At 42.6% G+C, this 19016-nt stretch overlaps 3 non-coding genes across 3 annotated transcripts; all 3 read right to left on the reverse strand.

The window, feature by feature from the left end:
- Window positions 1-11189: 11189 nt before the first annotated feature.
- On the reverse strand, window positions 11190-11380 carry LOC141178487 (U2 spliceosomal RNA). Its single transcript, XR_012254767.1, has one exon. It is a non-coding gene; the product is annotated as a U2 spliceosomal RNA (small nuclear RNA).
- A 1114-nt stretch (window positions 11381-12494) lies between these two features.
- On the reverse strand, window positions 12495-12685 carry LOC141177321 (U2 spliceosomal RNA). Its single transcript, XR_012253926.1, has one exon. It is a non-coding gene; the product is annotated as a U2 spliceosomal RNA (small nuclear RNA).
- A 1115-nt stretch (window positions 12686-13800) lies between these two features.
- LOC141177841 (U2 spliceosomal RNA) lies at window positions 13801-13995 on the reverse strand. Its single transcript, XR_012254378.1, has one exon. It is a non-coding gene; the product is annotated as a U2 spliceosomal RNA (small nuclear RNA).
- Between the last annotated feature and the right edge of the window lie 5021 nt (window positions 13996-19016).

Genomic DNA, 19016 nt, shown 5'->3' on the forward strand with positions numbered 1-19016 from the left:
TGGTAGAGCTAGTTAAAACCACCTGTGACTGAATGGGAGGGACACATGGTCAGAAAAAAGGCTGTCAAACTTCTAATAGTGTGAACACGTACCTGCTGCAATGCTCCAGGAGCGGGATCCCAAAAATGATTAATAGAAAAAAGAGAGGGGTCGCTCACTGGTCTATTCGGGTGCTCTGAAGAAAAGAGTAATCTCAATAGCAAAAAGAACTTCGGCACTCCATACATGAAAATATAAGAAATATTGTATCTAGACTAATGTCACTTTGAAAAATGAAGGTTTTTTGCGCATAATTTGGCCAATTTATGTGTGCCCATCAACCACGACAAGGTCACCTTCGTATGATGGGAAACTACGCTATGCTACCACTGGATATGCCACTCTTGGGCTGTAAGCCTATATGGACAATATGTCTCTGCTTGGGCTTTTAACCTACAATGTATGGGCTGGTAGAGCTAGTTAAAACCACCTGTGACTGAATGGGAGGGACACATGGTCAGAAAAAAGGCTGTCAAACTTCTAATAGTGTGAACACGTACCTGCTGCAATGCTCCAGGAGCGGGATCCCAAAAATGATTAATAGAAAAAAGAGAGGGGTCGCTCACTGGTCTATTCGGGTGCTCTGAAGAAAAGAGTAATCTCAATAGCAAAAAGAACTTCGGCACTCCATACATGAAAATATAAGAAATATTGTATCTAGACTAATGTCACTTTGAAAAATGAAGGTTTTTTGCGCATAATTTGGCCAATTTATGTGTGCCCATCAACCACGACAAGGTCACCTTCGTATGATGGGAAACTACGCTACGCTACCACTGGATATGCCACTCTTGGGCTGTAAGCCTGTATGGACAATATGTCTCTGCTTGGGCTTTTAACCTACAATGTATGGGCTGGTAGAGCTAGTTAAAACCACCTGTGACTGAATGGGAGGGACACATGGTCAGAAAAAAGGCTGTCAAACTTCTAATAGTGTGAACACGTACCTGCTGCAATGCTCCAGCAGCGGGATCCCAAAAATGATTAATAGAAAAAAGAGAGGGGTCGCTCACTGGTCTATTCGGGTGCTCTGAAGAAAAAAGTAATCTCAATTGCAAAAGAACTTCGGCACTCCATACATGAAAATATAAGAAATATTGTATCTGGACTAATGTCACTTTGAAAAATGAAGGTTTTTTGCGCATAATTTGGCCAATTTATGTGTGCCCATCAACCACGACAAGGTCACCTTCGTATGATGGGAAACTACGCTATGCTACCACTGGATATGCCACTCTTGGGCTGTAAGCCTGTATGGACAATATGTCTCTGCTTGGGCTTTTAACCTACAATGTATGGGCTGGTAGAGCTAGTTAAAACCACCTGTGACTGAATGGGAGGGACACATGGTCAGAAAAAAGGCTGTCAAACTTCTAATAGTGTGAACACGTACCTGCTGCAATGCTCCAGGAGCGGGATCCCAAAAATGATTAATAGAAAAAAGAGAGGGGTCGCTCACTGGTCTATTCGGGTGCTCTGAAGAAAAGAGTAATCTCAATAGCAAAAAGAACTTCGGCACTCCATACATGAAAATATAAGAAATATTGTATCTAGACTAATGTCACTTTGAAAAATGAAGGTTTTTTGCGCATAATTTGGCCAATTTATGTGTGCCCATCAACCACGACAAGGTCACCTTCGTATGATGGGAAACTACGCTATGCTACCACTGGATATGCCACTCTTGGGCTGTAAGCCTATATGGACAATATGTCTCTGCTTGGGCTTTTAACCTACAATGTATGGGCTGGTAGAGCTAGTTAAAACCACCTGTGACTGAATGGGAGGGACACATGGTCAGAAAAAAGGCTGTCAAACTTCTAATAGTGTGAACACGTACCTGCTGCAATGCTCCAGGAGCGGGATCCCAAAAATGATTAATAGAAAAAAGAGAGGGGTCGCTCACTGGTCTATTCGGGTGCTCTGAAGAAAAGAGTAATCTCAATAGCAAAAAGAACTTCGGCACTCCATACATGAAAATATAAGAAATATTGTATCTAGACTAATGTCACTTTGAAAAATGAAGGTTTTTTACGCATAATTTGGCCAATTTATGTGTGCCCATCAACCATGACAAGGTCACCTTCGTATGATGGGAAACTATGCTATGCTACCACTGGATATGCCACTCTTGGGCTGTAAGCCTGTATGGACAATATGTCTCTGCTTGGGCTTTTAACCTACAATGTATGGGCTGGTAGAGCTAGTTAAAACCACCTGTGACTGAATGGGAGGGACACATGGTCAGAAAAAAGGCTGTCAAACTTCTAATAGTGTGAACACGTACCTGCTGCAATGCTCCAGGAGCGGGATCCCAAAAATATTTCTTATATTTTCATGTATGGAGTGCCGAAGTTCTTTTTGCTATTGAGATTACTCTTTTCTTCAGAGCACCCGAATAGACCAGTGAGCGACCCCTCTCTTTTTTCTATTAATCATTTTTGGGATCCCGCTCCTGGAGCATTGCAGCAGGTACGTGTTCACACTATTAGAAGTTTGACAGCCTTTTTTCTGACCATGTGTCCCTCCCATTCAGTCACAGGTGGTTTTAACTAGCTCTACCAGCCCATACATTGTAGGTTAAAAGCCCAAGCAGAGACATATTGTCCATATAGGCTTACAGCCCAAGAGTGGCATATCCAGTGGTAGCATAGCGTAGTTTCCCATCATACGAAGGTGACCTTGTCGTGGTTGATGGGCACACATAAATTGGCCAAATTATGCGCAAAAAACCTTCATTTTTCAAAGTGACATTAGTCTAGATACAATATTTCTTATATTTTCATGTATGGAGTGCCGAAGTTCTTTTTGCTATTGAGATTACTCTTTTCTTCAGAGCACCCGAATAGACCAGTGAGCGACCCCTCTCTTTTTTCTATTAATCATTTTTGGGATCCCGCTCCTGGAGCATTGCAGCAGGTACGTGTTCACACTATTAGAAGTTTGACAGCCTTTTTTCTGACCATGTGTCCCTCCCATTCACTCACAGGTGGTTTTAACTAGCTCTACCAGCCCATACATTGTAGGTTAAAAGCCCAAGCAGAGACATATTGTCCATACAGGCTTACAGCCCAAGAGTGGCATATCCAGTGGTAGCATAGCGTAGTTTCCCATCATACGAAGGTGACCTTGTCGTGGTTGATGGGCACACATAAATTGGCCAAATTATGCGCAAAAAACCTTCATTTTTCAAAGTGACAATAGTCTAGATACAATATTTCTTATATTTTCATGTATGGAGTGCCGAAGTTCTTTTTGCTATTGAGATTACTCTTTTCTTCAGAGCACCCGAATAGACCAGTGAGCGACCCCTCTCTTTTTTCTATTAATCATTTTTGGGATCCCGCTCCTGGAGCATTGCAGCAGGTACGTGTTCACACTATTAGAAGTTTGACAGCCTTTTTTCTGACCATGTGTCCCTCCCATTCAGTCACAGGTGGTTTTAACTAGCTCTACCAGCCCATACATTGTAGGTTAAAAGCCCAAGCAGAGACATATTGTCCATACAGGCTTACAGCCCAAGAGTGGCATATCCAGTGGTAGCATAGCGTAGTTTCCCATCATACGAAGGTGACCTTGTCGTGGTTGATGGGCACACATAAATTGGCCAAATTATGCGCAAAAAACCTTCATTTTTCAAAGTGACATTAGTCTAGATACAATATTTCTTATATTTTCATGTATGGAGTGCCGAAGTTCTTTTTGCTATTGAGATTACTCTTTTCTTCAGAGCACCCGAATAGACCAGTGAGCGACCCCTCTCTTTTTTCTATTAATCATTTTTGGGATCCCGCTCCTGGAGCATGCAGCAGGTACGTGTTCACACTATTAGAAGTTTGACAGCCTTTTTTCTGACCATATGTCCCTCCCATTCAGTCACAGGTGGTTTTAACTAGCTCTACCAGCCCATACATTGTAGGTTAAAAGCCCAAGCAGAGACATATTGTCCATACAGGCTTACAGCCCAAGAGTGGCATATCCAGTGGTAGCATAGCGTAGTTTCCCATCATACGAAGGTGACCTTGTCGTGGTTGATGGGCACACATAAATTGGCCAAATTATGCGCAAAAAACCTTCATTTTTCAAAGTGACATTAGTCTAGATACAATATTTCTTATATTTTCATGTATGGAGTGCCGAAGTTCTTTTTGCTATTGAGATTACTCTTTTCTTCAGAGCACCCGAATAGACCAGTGAGCGACCCCTCTCTTTTTTCTATTAATCATTTTTGGGATCCCGCTCCTGGAGCATTGCAGCAGGTACGTGTTCACACTATTAGAAGTTTGACAGCCTTTTTTCTGACCATGTGTCCCTCCCATTCAGTCACAGGTGGTTTTAACTAGCTCTACCAGTTCATACATTGTAGGTTAAAAGCCCAAGCAGAGACATATTGTCCATACAGGCTTACAGCCCAAGAGTGGCATATCCAGTGGTAGCATAGCGTAGTTTCCCATCATACGAAGGTGACCTTGTCGTGGTTGATGGGCACACATAAATTGGCCAAATTATGCGCAAAAAACCTTCATTTTTCAAAGTGACATTAGTCTAGATACAATATTTCTTATATTTTCATGTATGGAGTGCCGAAGTTCTTTTTGCTATTGAGATTACTCTTTTCTTCAGAGCACCCGAATAGACCAGTGAGCGACCCCTCTCTTTTTTCTATTAATCATTTTTGGGATCCCGCTCCTGGAGCATTGCAGCAGGTACGTGTTCACACTATTAGAAGTTTGACAGCCTTTTTTCTGACCATGTGTCCCTCCCATTCAGTCACAGGTGGTTTTAACTAGCTCTACCAGCCCATACATTGTAGGTTAAAAGCCCAAGCAGAGACATATTGTCCATACAGGCTTACAGCCCAAGAGTGGCATATCCAGTGGTAGCATAGCGTAGTTTCCCATCATACGAAGGTGACCTTGTCGTGGTTGATGGGCACACATAAATTGGCCAAATTATGCGCAAAAAACCTTCATTTTTCAAAGTGACATTAGTCTAGATACAATATTTCTTATATTTTCATGTATGGAGTGCCGAAGTTCTTTTTGCTATTGTACCACAGGACTGGCGTATAGCAAATGTGGTGCCAATGTTCAAAAAGGGGACAAAAACTGAACTTGGAAATTGTAGGCCAGTAAGCTTAACCTCTACTGTGGGTAAAATCCTGGAGGGTTTCCTAACAGATGCTATACTAGAGTATCTGAAGAAGAATAACCTCACGACCCAATATCAACATGGGTTTACGAGGGACCGTTCCTGTCAGACTAATCTGATCAGTTTTTATGAGGAGGCAAGTTCGGGACTGGACCAAGGAAATGCAGTGGATGTTGTGTATATGGACTTTTCAAAAGCTTTTGATACGGTTCCACACAAAAGGTTGATACATAAAATGAGAACAATGGGGATAGGGGAAAATATATGTATGTGGGTTAAGAACTGGCTTAGTGATAGGAAACTGTGGCGCCCTGCTACGCACTGGTGCTAAAGAACCCAGAAGGGTGCATGGATGGACTTCTCCACAAGAGGCCCTCACACATTCACACACCTCCACCCTACCACCTCAGACCAGCAGAGGGATCCCGTCAGGGATATACATAGGGAGGGTGGAGCTAGGCAGCTCAGATTAGAGTTCTAGTTTCAGATTAGTGTTCAGATACAGAGCGGAACACAGCTCAGAATTGAGCAGAGAGTGTGCTGATGCTCAGAGAGCAGAGAAGAGGCAGCGAGCTGGCTGCTTTGCTTAGGCGAGCCAAGGCCTACAGCACGTTTGAAAGCCTAGTGAGGGCCTTGGGTGGGCCGAAGGCAGAGAGAAGAAGGAAGAAGTAGCAAGGGGGCAGAGGAGCATACCAGGCTCACCCCGATATATATACCGGACACCGGGTCTGCACCTACAGGGACCCTTTATTCCCAGTAGGAACCACCGGAACCCCTGGAGGACTACAGGTCCCAGGTTCACCAAACGCTGACTACAGTACCAGGGCTAGGAGTCACGGAGGTCCCAGCGTCCAGGGAGAGTGATCTCCAAAGAGAAGGCCCTATCTGTTATGTTCTGCTACCAAAGCTAAGGAAAGAGAGGAGATCTGTCCCTACTATAGGACTCAGCTGAATCCCTACGATGTAACAGGGAACCTGATCCTGCGATCAGACCTGCTAAAGTCCTAATCTAGTCTGTACGGAGACCTATAGATGTGGGGAGGGAATCCCTACAAGTACTAAGGACTGGGAGGAATATGGGACACCTCCTAACAGAAATAGTAGCAGACAGACGAACAAACAAAATAGATAGAACATAGAGGTCCGTAGACCAAGCAAACTAACAGAGCTAGATACAGAGCACAGGCTAGCTAGAAAGTAGATATACAATGAAGTCCAGCAAAGCCAGAAGGGCGGAGCAGGATTAAATAGGCCAACAAGGTCATGTGACCAGCAAAGGAAAAAAAACCTAACAGCAAGGTTCTAACAGTACCCCCCCTTCTAAGAGGATCCTCCGGATCCCCTAGGACCAGGCTTATCAGGAAATCTCCTGTGAAACGCTCTGATAAGTCTGGACGCGGAAACATCATCTGACCTCACCCAAGAGTTATCCTCGGGTCCGAAACCTTTCCAGGCCACAAGATACTGCAAACTACCTCTATACCGTCTAGAGCCAAGGATGCGAGAAATTTCATATTCCCCGTCCTCCACCACCGGAGGAACAGAGGCAGAGGCGTCACCATCCGACACAACAGCTTTTTTTAACAGAGAGACATGAAAGACCGGATTAATTCTCCAGGAGGTAGGAACCTCCAACCTAACAGCAGATTGGTTGACAACCTGAAGCACCTTAAAGGGCCCTACAAACTTGGGACCCAATTTCTTAGAAGGAATCCTCAACCGCAGATTCCTAGAGGACAACCAAACCATGTCACCAACAGCGAACAAAACCTCCTGTCGTTTCCTATCAAAGTAGTCTTTAGATTTTCTGTTGGCCTCCTGAAGATTACCACGCACATCCGTCCAAACTCTTTCCAAATCACCGGAAAAATTCTCCTCCTCAGGCACGGCAGATCCCAACTTGGAGAACGACCCAAACGACGGATGTCTCCCAGAACAACAAAAAAAAGGCGAACAACCAGCAGAAGAAAGATACACAGCTCAGCAGACAGTATCACACAGTATAAGATTAGATACACTGCTCAGCAGACTATCACACAGCATAGGATTAGATACACGGCTCAACAGACAGTATCACACAGGAGAGGATTAGATACACAGCTCAGCAGACAGTATCACACAGGAGGGGATTAGATACACAGCTCAGGAGACAGTATCACACAGTATAAGATTAGACACACTGCTCAGCAGACAGTATCACACAGGAGAGGATTAGATACACAGCTCAGCAGACAGTATCGCACAGGAAAGGATTAGACACACTACTCAGCAGACGGTATCGCACAGGAGAGGATTAGATACACGGCTCAGCAGACAGTACCGCACAGGAGAGGATTAGATACACAGCTCAGCAGACAGTATCACACAGGAAAGGATTAGATACATAGCTCAGCAGACGGTATCACACAGGACAGGATTAGATGCACAGCTCAGCAGACAGTATCACACAGGAGAGGATTAGATGCACAGCTCAGCAGATGGTATCACACAGGATAGGATTAGATACACAGCTCAGCTGACAGTATCACATAGGACAGGATTAGATACACAGTTCATCAGACAGTATCACACAGGAGTGGATTAGATACACGGCTCAGCAGACAGTATCGCACAGGGCGGGATTAGATATATGACACAGCAGACAGTATCACACAGGAGAGGATTAGATACACAGCTCAGCTGACAGTATCACATAGGACAGGATTAGATACACAGTTCATCAGACATTATCACACAGGAGAGGATTAGATACACAGCTCAGCAGACAGTAACGCACAGGAGAGGATTAGATACACAGCTCAGCACACAGTATCACACAGGAGAGGATTAGATACACGGCTCAGCAGACAGTATCACACAGGAGAGGATTAGATACACAGGTCAGCAGACAGTATCACACAGGATAGGATTAGATACACTGCTCAGCAGATGGTATTACACAGGATAGGATTAGATACACAGCTCAGCTGACAGTATCACACAGGATAGGATTAGATACACGGCTCAGCAGACATTATCACACAGGAGATGATTAGATACACAGCATAGGATTAGATACACAGCTCAGCAGACAGTATGACACAGCATAGGATTAGATACACTTCTCAGCAGACAGAATCACACAGGAGGGGATTAGATACACAGCTCAGCAGACAGTATCACAGGATAAGATTAGATACACTGCTCAGCAGACGGTATCACACAGGACAGGTTTAGATATACAGCTCATCAAACAGTATCACACAGGATAGGATAAGATACACATCTCAGCACACAGTATCACACAGGAGAGGATTAGATACACGGCTCAGCAGACAGAGTCACACAGGAGAGGATTAGATACACAGCTCATCAGACAGTATCACACAGGAGAGGATTAGATACACAGCTCAGCAGACAGTATCACACAGGAGAGGATTAGATACACAGCTCAGCAGACAGTATCACACAGGAGAGGATTAGATACACAGTTCAGCTGACAGTATCACACAGGATAGGATTAGATACACAGCTCAGCAGACTGTATCACACAGGAGAGGATTAGAAACACAGTTCATCAGACAGTATCACACAGGAGAGGATTAGATACACAGCTCAGCAGACAGTATCACACAGGAGAGGATTAGATACACAGCTCAGCAGACAGTATCACACAGCATAGGATTAGATACACAGCTCAGCAGACTGTATCACACGGGTGGATTAGATACATGGCTCAGCAGACAGTATCGCACAGGGCGGGATTAGATACACGGCTCAGCAGACAGTATCACACAGGATAGGATTAGATACACGGCTCAGCAGACAGTATCACACAGGATAGGATTAGATACACGGCTCAGCAGACAGTATCACACAGGAGAGGATTAGAAACACAGTTCATCAGACAGTATCACACAGGAGAGGATTAGATACACAGCTCAGCAGACAGTATCACACAGCATAGGATTAGATACACAGCTCAGCAGACTGTATCACACGGGTGGATTAGATACATGGCTCAGCAGACAGTATCGCACAGGGCGGGATTAGATACACGGCTCAGCAGACAGTATCACACAGGATAGGATTAGATACACAGTTCATCAGACAGTATCACACAGGAGAGGATTAGATACACAGCTCAGCAGACAGTATCACACAGGAGAGGATTAGATACACAGCTCATCAGACAGTATCACACAGGAGAGGATTAGATACACAGCTCAGCACACAGTATCACACAGGAAAGGATTAGATACACAGCTCAGCAGAGAGTATCGCACAGGAGAGGATTAGATACACAGCTCAGCAGCCGGTATCACACAGGAGAGGATTAGATACACTGCTCAGCAGATGGTATCACACAGGAGAGGATTAGATACACGGTTGAGCAGACAGTATCACACAGGGTAGGATTAGAGATACAGCTCAGCAGACAGTATCACACAGCATAGGATTAGATACACAGCTCAGCAGACAGTATCACACAGCATAGGATTAGATACACAGCACAGCAGTCAGTATCACACAGGAGAGTATTAGATACACGGATCAGCAGATGGTATCAAACAGGATGGAATTAGATACACTGCTCAGCAGACAGTATCACACAGGACAGGATTAGATACACAGCTCAGCTGACAATATCACACAGGAGAGGATTAGATACACAGCTCACTTGACAGTATCACACAGTAGAGGATTATATACATGGCTCAGCAGACAGTATCACACAGGATAGGCTTAGATACACAGTTCAGCAGGCAGTATCTCACAGGAAAGAATTAGATACACAGCTCAGCAAACATTATCACACAGGAGAGGATTAGATACATAGCTCAGCAGACAGTATCACACAGGAGAGGATTAGATACACGGCTCAGCAGACGGTATCACACAGGAGAGGATTAGATACACAGCTCAGCAGACAGTATCACACAGGAAAGGATTAGATACACAGCTCAGCAGATGGTATCACACAGGATAGGATTAGATACACAACTCAGCTGACAGTATCACACAGCACAGGATTAGATACAAAGCTCAGCAGATAGTATCACACAGGAGTGGATTAGATACACGGCTCAGCAGACAGTATCACACAGGGCGGGATTAGATACACGGCTCAGCAGACAGTATCACACAGGATAGGATTAGATACACAGTTCATCAGACAGTATCACACAGGAGTGGATTAGATACACGGCTCAGCAGACAGTATCGCACAGGGCGGGGTTAGATACACAGTTCATCAGACAGTATCACACAGGAGTGGATTAGATACACGGCTCAGCAGACGGTATCACACAGCATAGGATTAGATACACTGCTCAGCAGATAGTATCACACAGGATAGGATTAGATGCACAGCTCAGCAGACAGTATCACACAGGAGAGGATTAGATACACAGCTCAGCAGACAATATCGCACAGGGGAGGATTAGATACATAGCTCAGCGGACTGTATCACACAGGACAGGATTAGATACACAGCTCAGCAGACAGTATCACACAGGAGAGCATTAGATACACAGCTCAGCAGATGGTATCACACAAGATAGAAATTTTAAGCGCAGCAGAGTAACCAGCGCACATACCTGTTAGCTCAGGTGAGTTTAAAAGGCTGCTGTTGATAACAAGGGCATTTGCTAAATAGATGGTGTGTGTGCAACAATATACTGAAAGGTCAATTATATTGTGCAGCTTATCTCACCACCTGTAGTTATTTAGGTGAAAGCTCCAAAATGCTTGCCTAATATGTCTGTTTATCCAAAAGGAAGTAAAAAGGGAGAGCTAGAAAGATAGCATTGCATCACATTACATGGCAATGCAATGCACAGTTGCTGAAGTTGAACCAAAATGAGCTTGTAATCTGGCTTCTGCAACTTTGAACATGAAAAATCCAATGAGGAGAAGAAAAGCAAAGCCAAAGAGTCCATCCCAAAATCCGACAAACAAGCAAAATGAACAAAAAACATTGAATTCAATTCTTTCTGATTTTAGAAACTGCATTAAAGAAGGGGTGCACCGGTCCTGGAGATACTGCAATACCAGGTCAATGCGTGGAGTGGACAGAGCAAGCTCTTTTTCCATCTCCCTGTTCTAAAAATCCATTTAATATATGGTCCCCAGATAGGGGACGTATCAGATATTAAACTGATAAGAACAGATACTACACTTGATCTTAGCCAAAAGGCCGAGAAGCGATAACCAGAATTGGTTTCAAACTACGGAGCCACCCAAGGATCCTGAAAAGTCCATTTGTGGAGATGAGCTCCTGGACTCCCGTTAAGAAGACATGTTGTCAACCTCTAGATCCCTTACATGCCTGCACTTTTCGGCTTGCTGCTGCTGCAATCCACGCGTTTTAGATCTGCATAACTCCACCTCTTTAAACACAGCACCTTCACCCCCTGCTGTTCCCACCCGCCTCAACACCGTTGGAAGGGAGGAGAACCAATTAAGGCGGGGGGTGGGGTGGAACGAGCAGCTGTCTACCCTTAGCAGGAGGGCTCCTGATTACATACCTCTCCTGCTGCTGCTGCTGCTGGCTGTCCAGCAGCAGACTGAAGGTGGCTGCTGCTGTGCACAGGTATATAAAGGCTCAGAGCCTATTATGACACGCGCAGCCAGCGTTCCATTGCCACATTCCATCTACTGCAGGCAGGATACCTGGCTGGCTGAATGTCGCTGAGAAGCTCACAGAGACCGCCATAAGCAACAGTTTAACAGAATGCCACAGACTAATCAACCAAACTTTTTGGGTTGGGTTCTCTTTTATAGTCTGCAGGCATTAAATGAAAGAAGTCAGTGTTCCAGCAGAAGGAGACAACGTTTCAGAAAAGGCATTGTAGCAAACCAAAAAAGAAATTTTAAGCGCAGCAGAGTAACCAGCGCACATACCTGTTAGCTCAGGTGAGTTTAAAAGGCTGCTGTTGATAACAAGGGCATTTGCTAAATAGATGGTGTGTGTGCAACAATATACTGAAAGGTCAATTATATTGTGCAGCTTATCTCACCACCTGTAGTTATTTAGGTGAAAGCTCCAAAATGCTTGCCTAATATGTCTGTTTATCCAAAAGGAAGTAAAAAGGGAGAGCTAGAAAGATAGCATTGCATCACATTACATGGCAATGCAATGCACAGTTGCTGAAGTTGAACCAAAATGAGCTTGTAATCTGGCTTCTGCAACTTTGAACATGAAAAATCCAATGAGGAGAAGAAAAGCAAAGCCAAAGAGTCCATCCCAAAATCCGACAAACAAGCAAAATGAACAAAAAACATTGAATTCAATTCTTTCTGATTTTAGAAACTGCATTAAAGAAGGGTGCACCGGTCCTGGAGATACTGCAATACCAGGTCAATGCGTGGAGTGGACAGAGCAAGCTCTTTTTCCATCTCCCTGTTCTAAAAATCCATTTAATATATGGTCCCCAGATAGGGGACGTATCAGATATTAAACTGATAAGAACAGATACTACACTTGATCTTAGCCAAAAGGCCGAGAAGCGATAACCAGAATTGGTTTCAAACTACGGAGCCACCCAAGGATCCTGAAAAGTCCATTTGTGGAGATGAGCTCCTGGACTCCCGTTAAGAAGACATGTTGTCAACCTCTAGATCCCTTACATGCCTGCACTTTTCGGCTTGCTGCTGCTGCAATCCACGCGTTTTAGATCTGCATAACTCCACCTCTTTAAACACAGCACCTTCACCCCCTGCTGTTCCCACCCGCCTCAACACCGTTGGAAGGGAGGAGAACCAATTAAGGCGGGGGGTGGGGTGGAACGAGCAGCTGTCTACCCTTAGCAGGAGGGCTCCTGATTACATACCTCTCCTGCTGCTGCTGCTGCTGGCTGTCCAGCAGCAGACTGAAGGTGGCTGCTGCTGTGCACAGGTATATAAAGGCTCAGAGCCTATTATGACACGCGCAGCCAGCGTTCCATTGCCACATTCCATCTACTGCAGGCAGGATACCTGGCTGGCTGAATGTCGCTGAGAAGCTCACAGAGACCGCCATAAGCAACAGTTTAACAGAATGCCACAGACTAATCAACCAAACTTTTTGGGTTGGGTTCTCTTTTATAGTCTGCAGGCATTAAATGAAAGAAGTCAGTGTTCCAGCAGAAGGAGACAACGTTTCAGAAAAGGCATTGTAGCAAACCAAAAAAGAAATTTTAAGCGCAGCAGAGTAACCAGCGCACATACCTGTTAGCTCAGGTGAGTTTAAAAGGCTGCTGTTGATAACAAGGGCATTTGCTAAATAGATGGTGTGTGTGCAACAATATACTGAAAGGTCAATTATATTGTGCAGCTTATCTCACCACCTGTAGTTATTTAGGTGAAAGCTCCAAAATGCTTGCCTAATATGTCTGTTTATCCAAAAGGAAGTAAAAAGGGAGAGCTAGAAAGATAGCATTGCATCACATTACATGGCAATGCAATGCACAGTTGCTGAAGTTGAACCAAAATGAGCTTGTAATCTGGCTTCTGCAACTTTGAACATGAAAAATCCAATGAGGAGAAGAAAAGCAAAGCCAAAGAGTCCATCCCAAAATCCGACAAACAAGCAAAATGAACAAAAAACATTGAATTCAATTCTTTCTGATTTTAGAAACTGCATTAAAGAAGGGGTGCACCGGTCCTGGAGATACTGCAATACCAGGTCAATGCGTGGAGTGGACAGAGCAAGCTCTTTTTCCATCTCCCTGTTCTAAAAATCCATTTAATATATGGTCCCCAGATAGGGGACGTATCAGATATTAAACTGATAAGAACAGATTTTTTTTTTTTTTTTAATTTGGCTATCCCCTGCAGAGGGATAAAACCGTTTATTAAAACTTTAACAATTTACAAGCATAATTACACAAATACCAAACGTTAAAAGACAAATGAAATTTACAAAACAAAAAAATACAAAGATTTTAAATAATTAGGTTCCATTGGTCAACAAGCCATTTTTTGGAAATATGTACATTCTTCTTTTTGTCAATTAAATAATAAGTATACATTTCACATAAACATAAACTTAAAACATCATTCACTGATAAAACATCTTGTTTAAAAATAGCAATGTTGCGCGCTTTCCAGAGAGATGACTTGGCGCAGTTCACTGTCTTCCAAGCCATTGTGTACTGGTCCATTGTGGGGCATTCCATAAGTCCGTATAGCACAGTTTTATATGTAAAGTCCTTGAGGTCTGCCACCCTTTCCAGTAGGGGGAGCAGTCTTCTCCAGAAATCCTTTGCAAAATTACATGTCCATAATAGATGTTCCACCGTTTCCTCGTCTTGGCATCCGGCTCTTGGGCAGATGGCAGACCTCACAAATCCTCTTCTGTATTGGAATGCCCGGCAAGGAAGACAGCGGTGCATGCAACTCCAAGCCAGATCTCTCTGTTCATTAAAAAGATAAAAAACGTTAATCATTTTCCAGATAGACATAGATTTGTCATCATCATATCTGTCAACATTACATATTTCCTCACTTTTACGTATTTCTTTAATTAGTTTCTTACTATTTCTTAATTCCTCTATTTTCTTAGTCCCTAAATTAAAATCGGACACTATTTTCCTTAAAATCTCATAATGCGTCGACAAATTAAAAGCATGGGGCACAGATATATTAACTTCATACCATCCAAACTTTCTCATAAAAAATCCTGTATTAAAACGCATAAAAAAGGACCAATAGTGATTCTTAAAAAGGGCATTAAAACAGTAAACGAACAGATGGATTAAAAGAAACCTATTAAAATCTGGAAAATCTTTACCACCTTTTACTTTTGATTTCATCACGATTTCTCTTTTCAGCTTTTCCATTTTTGAGTTCCAAAAGAAGGTAAAACAGGTTTTGGTTATCTTTTTTAAAACATTAACAGGCGGGGGGAAAACCATGCTAAGATACAATAAAAGAGGTAAAATCACCATCTTTAAAACCAATACTTTACCCTCCATTGTAAGTCTCCTCATGTTCCACATACATATTTTCGTATTTACTTTCTGTGTAACTGTTTCCCAACTATTATAACCATCATTATTTTCAGTGAATGATATACCTAAAATGGAAATGGATTCGGAGACATTAATTGGTACATCACGTAAAATCATCCCCCAACACTTAAAATGTTACACTTATTAAAATTGATTTTAAAACCAGAAGCTAGGCAAAAGAATTGCACTTGATGGAGAGTGGCCGTAAGTGATGGTGCATCTGTACACAAGACCGCCACGTCATCCATGTAGCCTACAACCTTGGCCTCCAAACCACCGCTTCCAGGCAGAGGGACACCGCATATCTGTTTATTTTGGCGTATTGCACATAACATTGGTTCCAGTGCACAGATAAACAGTAGGGGGGACAGAGGGCATCCCTGTTTCACCCCTGACCGTAAAAATACCTCTTGTGTCTTAAAACCATTCACTAAAATCTTACTTGTACAATCCTTGTAAAATGCTTTAAGCGATAGTAAAAACCCTTCTGGTATGCCCATTTTCTCTAAAACTTTAAAAAGATAAAAGTGTGAGACACGGTCAAATGCTTTTTCAAAATCAATAGATAAAATCGCCATTTTCCCCTTTCTGTCTTTCACATCCTCAATACAGTCTTTCACTAAATTCAGATTGTCCCATATACTGCGCCCCGGCACCCCACACACTTGATTAGAATGAATAACTTTGCTGATGACTTCTTTTAGACGATTTGCACAAATTTTAGCCATTATTTTATAGTCACAATTTAAAAGTGTTATTGGTCTCCAGTTTTCTAATTTTGATTTATCGCCTTTTTTGTATAGGAGGGAGACTTCACCTTTCTTCCAGGAATTTAATAAAACCTTATTATTAAAAACCTCAGTAAACAAATAAAACAAATCATCTTTTAAAATATCATAAAAACATACATAAAATTCTATTGGGATGCCATCAGGACCAGGGACCTTTCCAGTTTTAAAACTTTTAATAGTTTTTAACACTTCTTGTTCCGTTAAAACTTGGGATAAAAACTCTTGGGATGCGGGATCTAAAACAGCTGTTAGTCCTTGCAGCGAATCATCCATTAATTTATTATCTATATTTTTTCCATTAAAAAGATTAGAAAAAAAAACCTCAACTTTACCCAGCATATTTTTTATATTATTCTCACCATCTATATGGTCAATTATCACTTTTTCTTTTTTATTTTTCCTAAAAAAATATCTGGAACACTTTTCATTTTCTTCTATATGTTGTACTCTAGAACGAAAAATTATCTCTTTTCCTTTTTGTTCTAGCCATTTTGAAATCTCTTCTTTTAAGTTTGAAATATCAAGTTGTACATCTATCCCATTGTCTCTGAGCTTAAACAATGTTTGTAGGCGGGTATTTAAAATTCTATATTCTTCATATTTTTCTTTGGCTTTACATATACTCTTTTTAATAAAAAAGTCTTTTATTTTTACTTTCATTCTATCCCACCATACACTCATAGTCTCATTTGTTTTTTTCCCTTTTCTACATTTCCTATAAAACTCAATAAAATCTGATAAAATCTGCGGGTCGGTTAAAAGGGATACGTTCATTTTCCAGCTTTTCTTACCACATTTTTTGTTGTCATTTACTTCTATGGTAAAAGATAAAAGTTTATGGTCTGAAAATATATTAGTTAAAACTTCACATTTGGCAGGTATTGTTTTATCTGAACCAAAAATAAAATCAATCCTAGAGCTACAATTAGCATTGCTCCAAGTGAAACCGGCGTCCTCTGGGCTGTCACTATGACACTCTTTATATATGTCTATCAATTTAGCATCTTTGACTATATCATGTAGCATACCTGAGGTTTTATCGTAGTTCCTGCTTACAGAGCTGGAGCGCCGGTTTTCACCTTTTAAAAACACAATTAAAATCCCCTGCTAAGATAAAAGGTTCAGAGTTATTAATAAATAATGGTAAAAGATCAAGCATTTCGGCTCTTTCATTTTTCTCTGGGGATCCATAAAAATTTAAAAACTGCCATCTAATTCCATCAATAAAAGCTTTCACTAATAAAATACGACCTGGTAAAATTTCCTGAATAAAATCAATTAAAACGTTCCCTTTAAAAAGTATGGCTACACCCGCTGATCCTGCAGCATTCGATCCGGACCAGACAGATGGCCCACACTTCCACTCATCTTTATATTTTTGATATGACATTTCATGTGGGATATTACATTCTTGCAGAAAAAATACAGATGCAGTAAAACACGTAAAAAAATTAAAAAGAGCAGTTCTTCTCGTGTTAGATTTTATGCCTCTCACGTTGAGGGAAATACCTTTGAGTTCAGCCATCATTAGAAAATGTAGAAATTTTACTTAGGTAACTAAGAGCAACGGATTTACCTGTCCGATGAACCTGATCAGACCACTGGGCTTGCGCCTCCCTCCTCATCTGATATTATCGTCACGAGAGTCTCCGTGGAGGAGGAAAGATTACCACATTTATATAAACCCGACGCTACACTGGCATAGCTCGGAGGGCTGGCTGGCAGAACCCGCTGGGTCTCCATTGGCTGGCCATGCAGTTCCTCATCAGGTGGGTCCCCGAGGGGTTCCGACGCCCCTGTTTGACCTGTAGAAGGTCGTCCTAAAGGAGGAGGTTGCGCACAAGGCAGAGCCTCTGACTCTTCAGAGGCAGCAAGATCCCGGTCCCCACCTGTAGCAGCGGAGACCGAAACCCCTGAGGGTCCAGCGTCCACGTCCCCTTCTGGAGAAGTGTCCATCTGTTCACCTCCTGCTGCCTCCTCCGAACCACCCTTTTTCTTTTTCTTAGGACCCACCTTTATCCACTCAGCGCCCTCAGCACTAGGAGACCCAGACTGGGCATGGGCTTCTGTGTCGGCCTTTTGCCGGTCCCTTTTGACCTTACCAGTAGTGCCCTTCTGCTCCTTCTCAGCCCTCCTTTTGGACTCCCGCAGGTCCTGCAGCCAGGTTTTGGGATTTGGTATTTTACCTGTCATAGACTCTGGAGACACTTCACTATTTGGTACGCCCTTATTGTCTCCAGAGGCTCCAGGTTGTTGTTCCTCCTCCTGAGGGGTGGTCTGATCTTTTGGTCCTTGGTCGGACGTCTTGGACTTCCCCTTTTGCTCATCTTCCCGAAATCTGTGAGGGCAAGAAAAATAAAAGTGACCTGGAGTCTGGCAAAAACTGCATTTCTTTTCCTTAGGGCATTCTTTTGTCTCATGTTCTTCACTAGCACAATTTCTACATGATACATGACAGTTTTCTTTTGAATGACCATAGCGCCCACAATTTCTGCAATATACTGGCATCCCAGAAAAGAAGAAATCCCCATTTGTTTGCCCAATTTTGAAACGGGCAGGGGGGAGCCGTATACCACCTGGTGTATTTGGATCTCTTGTACACTTCACAAGGAATTTCCACTTAGATGTCCATATGTTATATTCGTTTAATATCTTCCCAATACATTTAACACTTTTAAAATAAATTGCTAGAAATGACATTACTTCTGGAGCAGAAACAAAGGGCGAAAATATTTTTACAATAACCAGTCTTACCTCATCCAGGACGTGCTCAACAATTTGTATCCCTTTCAAAACAGGACTATTTTCAACTTTTTTTAACTTTTCTAGTACATCTCTAAAAATACCTTCTCCGGTGAATGTGATGTCATAGTCACCTCTTCTGGGATAATCCTGGATGGAGAGAATTTCATTCCTTTGTACGCCAAGAAGGTTCCTGAGCACGTCCTGGACTACATACCCTAATTTCCTCATATCCGAGCCACCCGCCGTGAAGTGAACTCGGATAGAGTTTTTTAGCCTCGCATAAAGAGGCACGAGGTTAGGGTCAACCTCCATGGAA

The sequence above is a fragment of the Phyllobates terribilis genome, unplaced genomic scaffold, assembly GCF_046119375.1.
Source record: "Phyllobates terribilis strain yellow unplaced genomic scaffold, ASM4611937v1 Scaffold_27__1_contigs__length_16484149, whole genome shotgun sequence".
Taxonomy (NCBI): Eukaryota; Metazoa; Chordata; class Amphibia; order Anura; family Dendrobatidae; genus Phyllobates; species Phyllobates terribilis.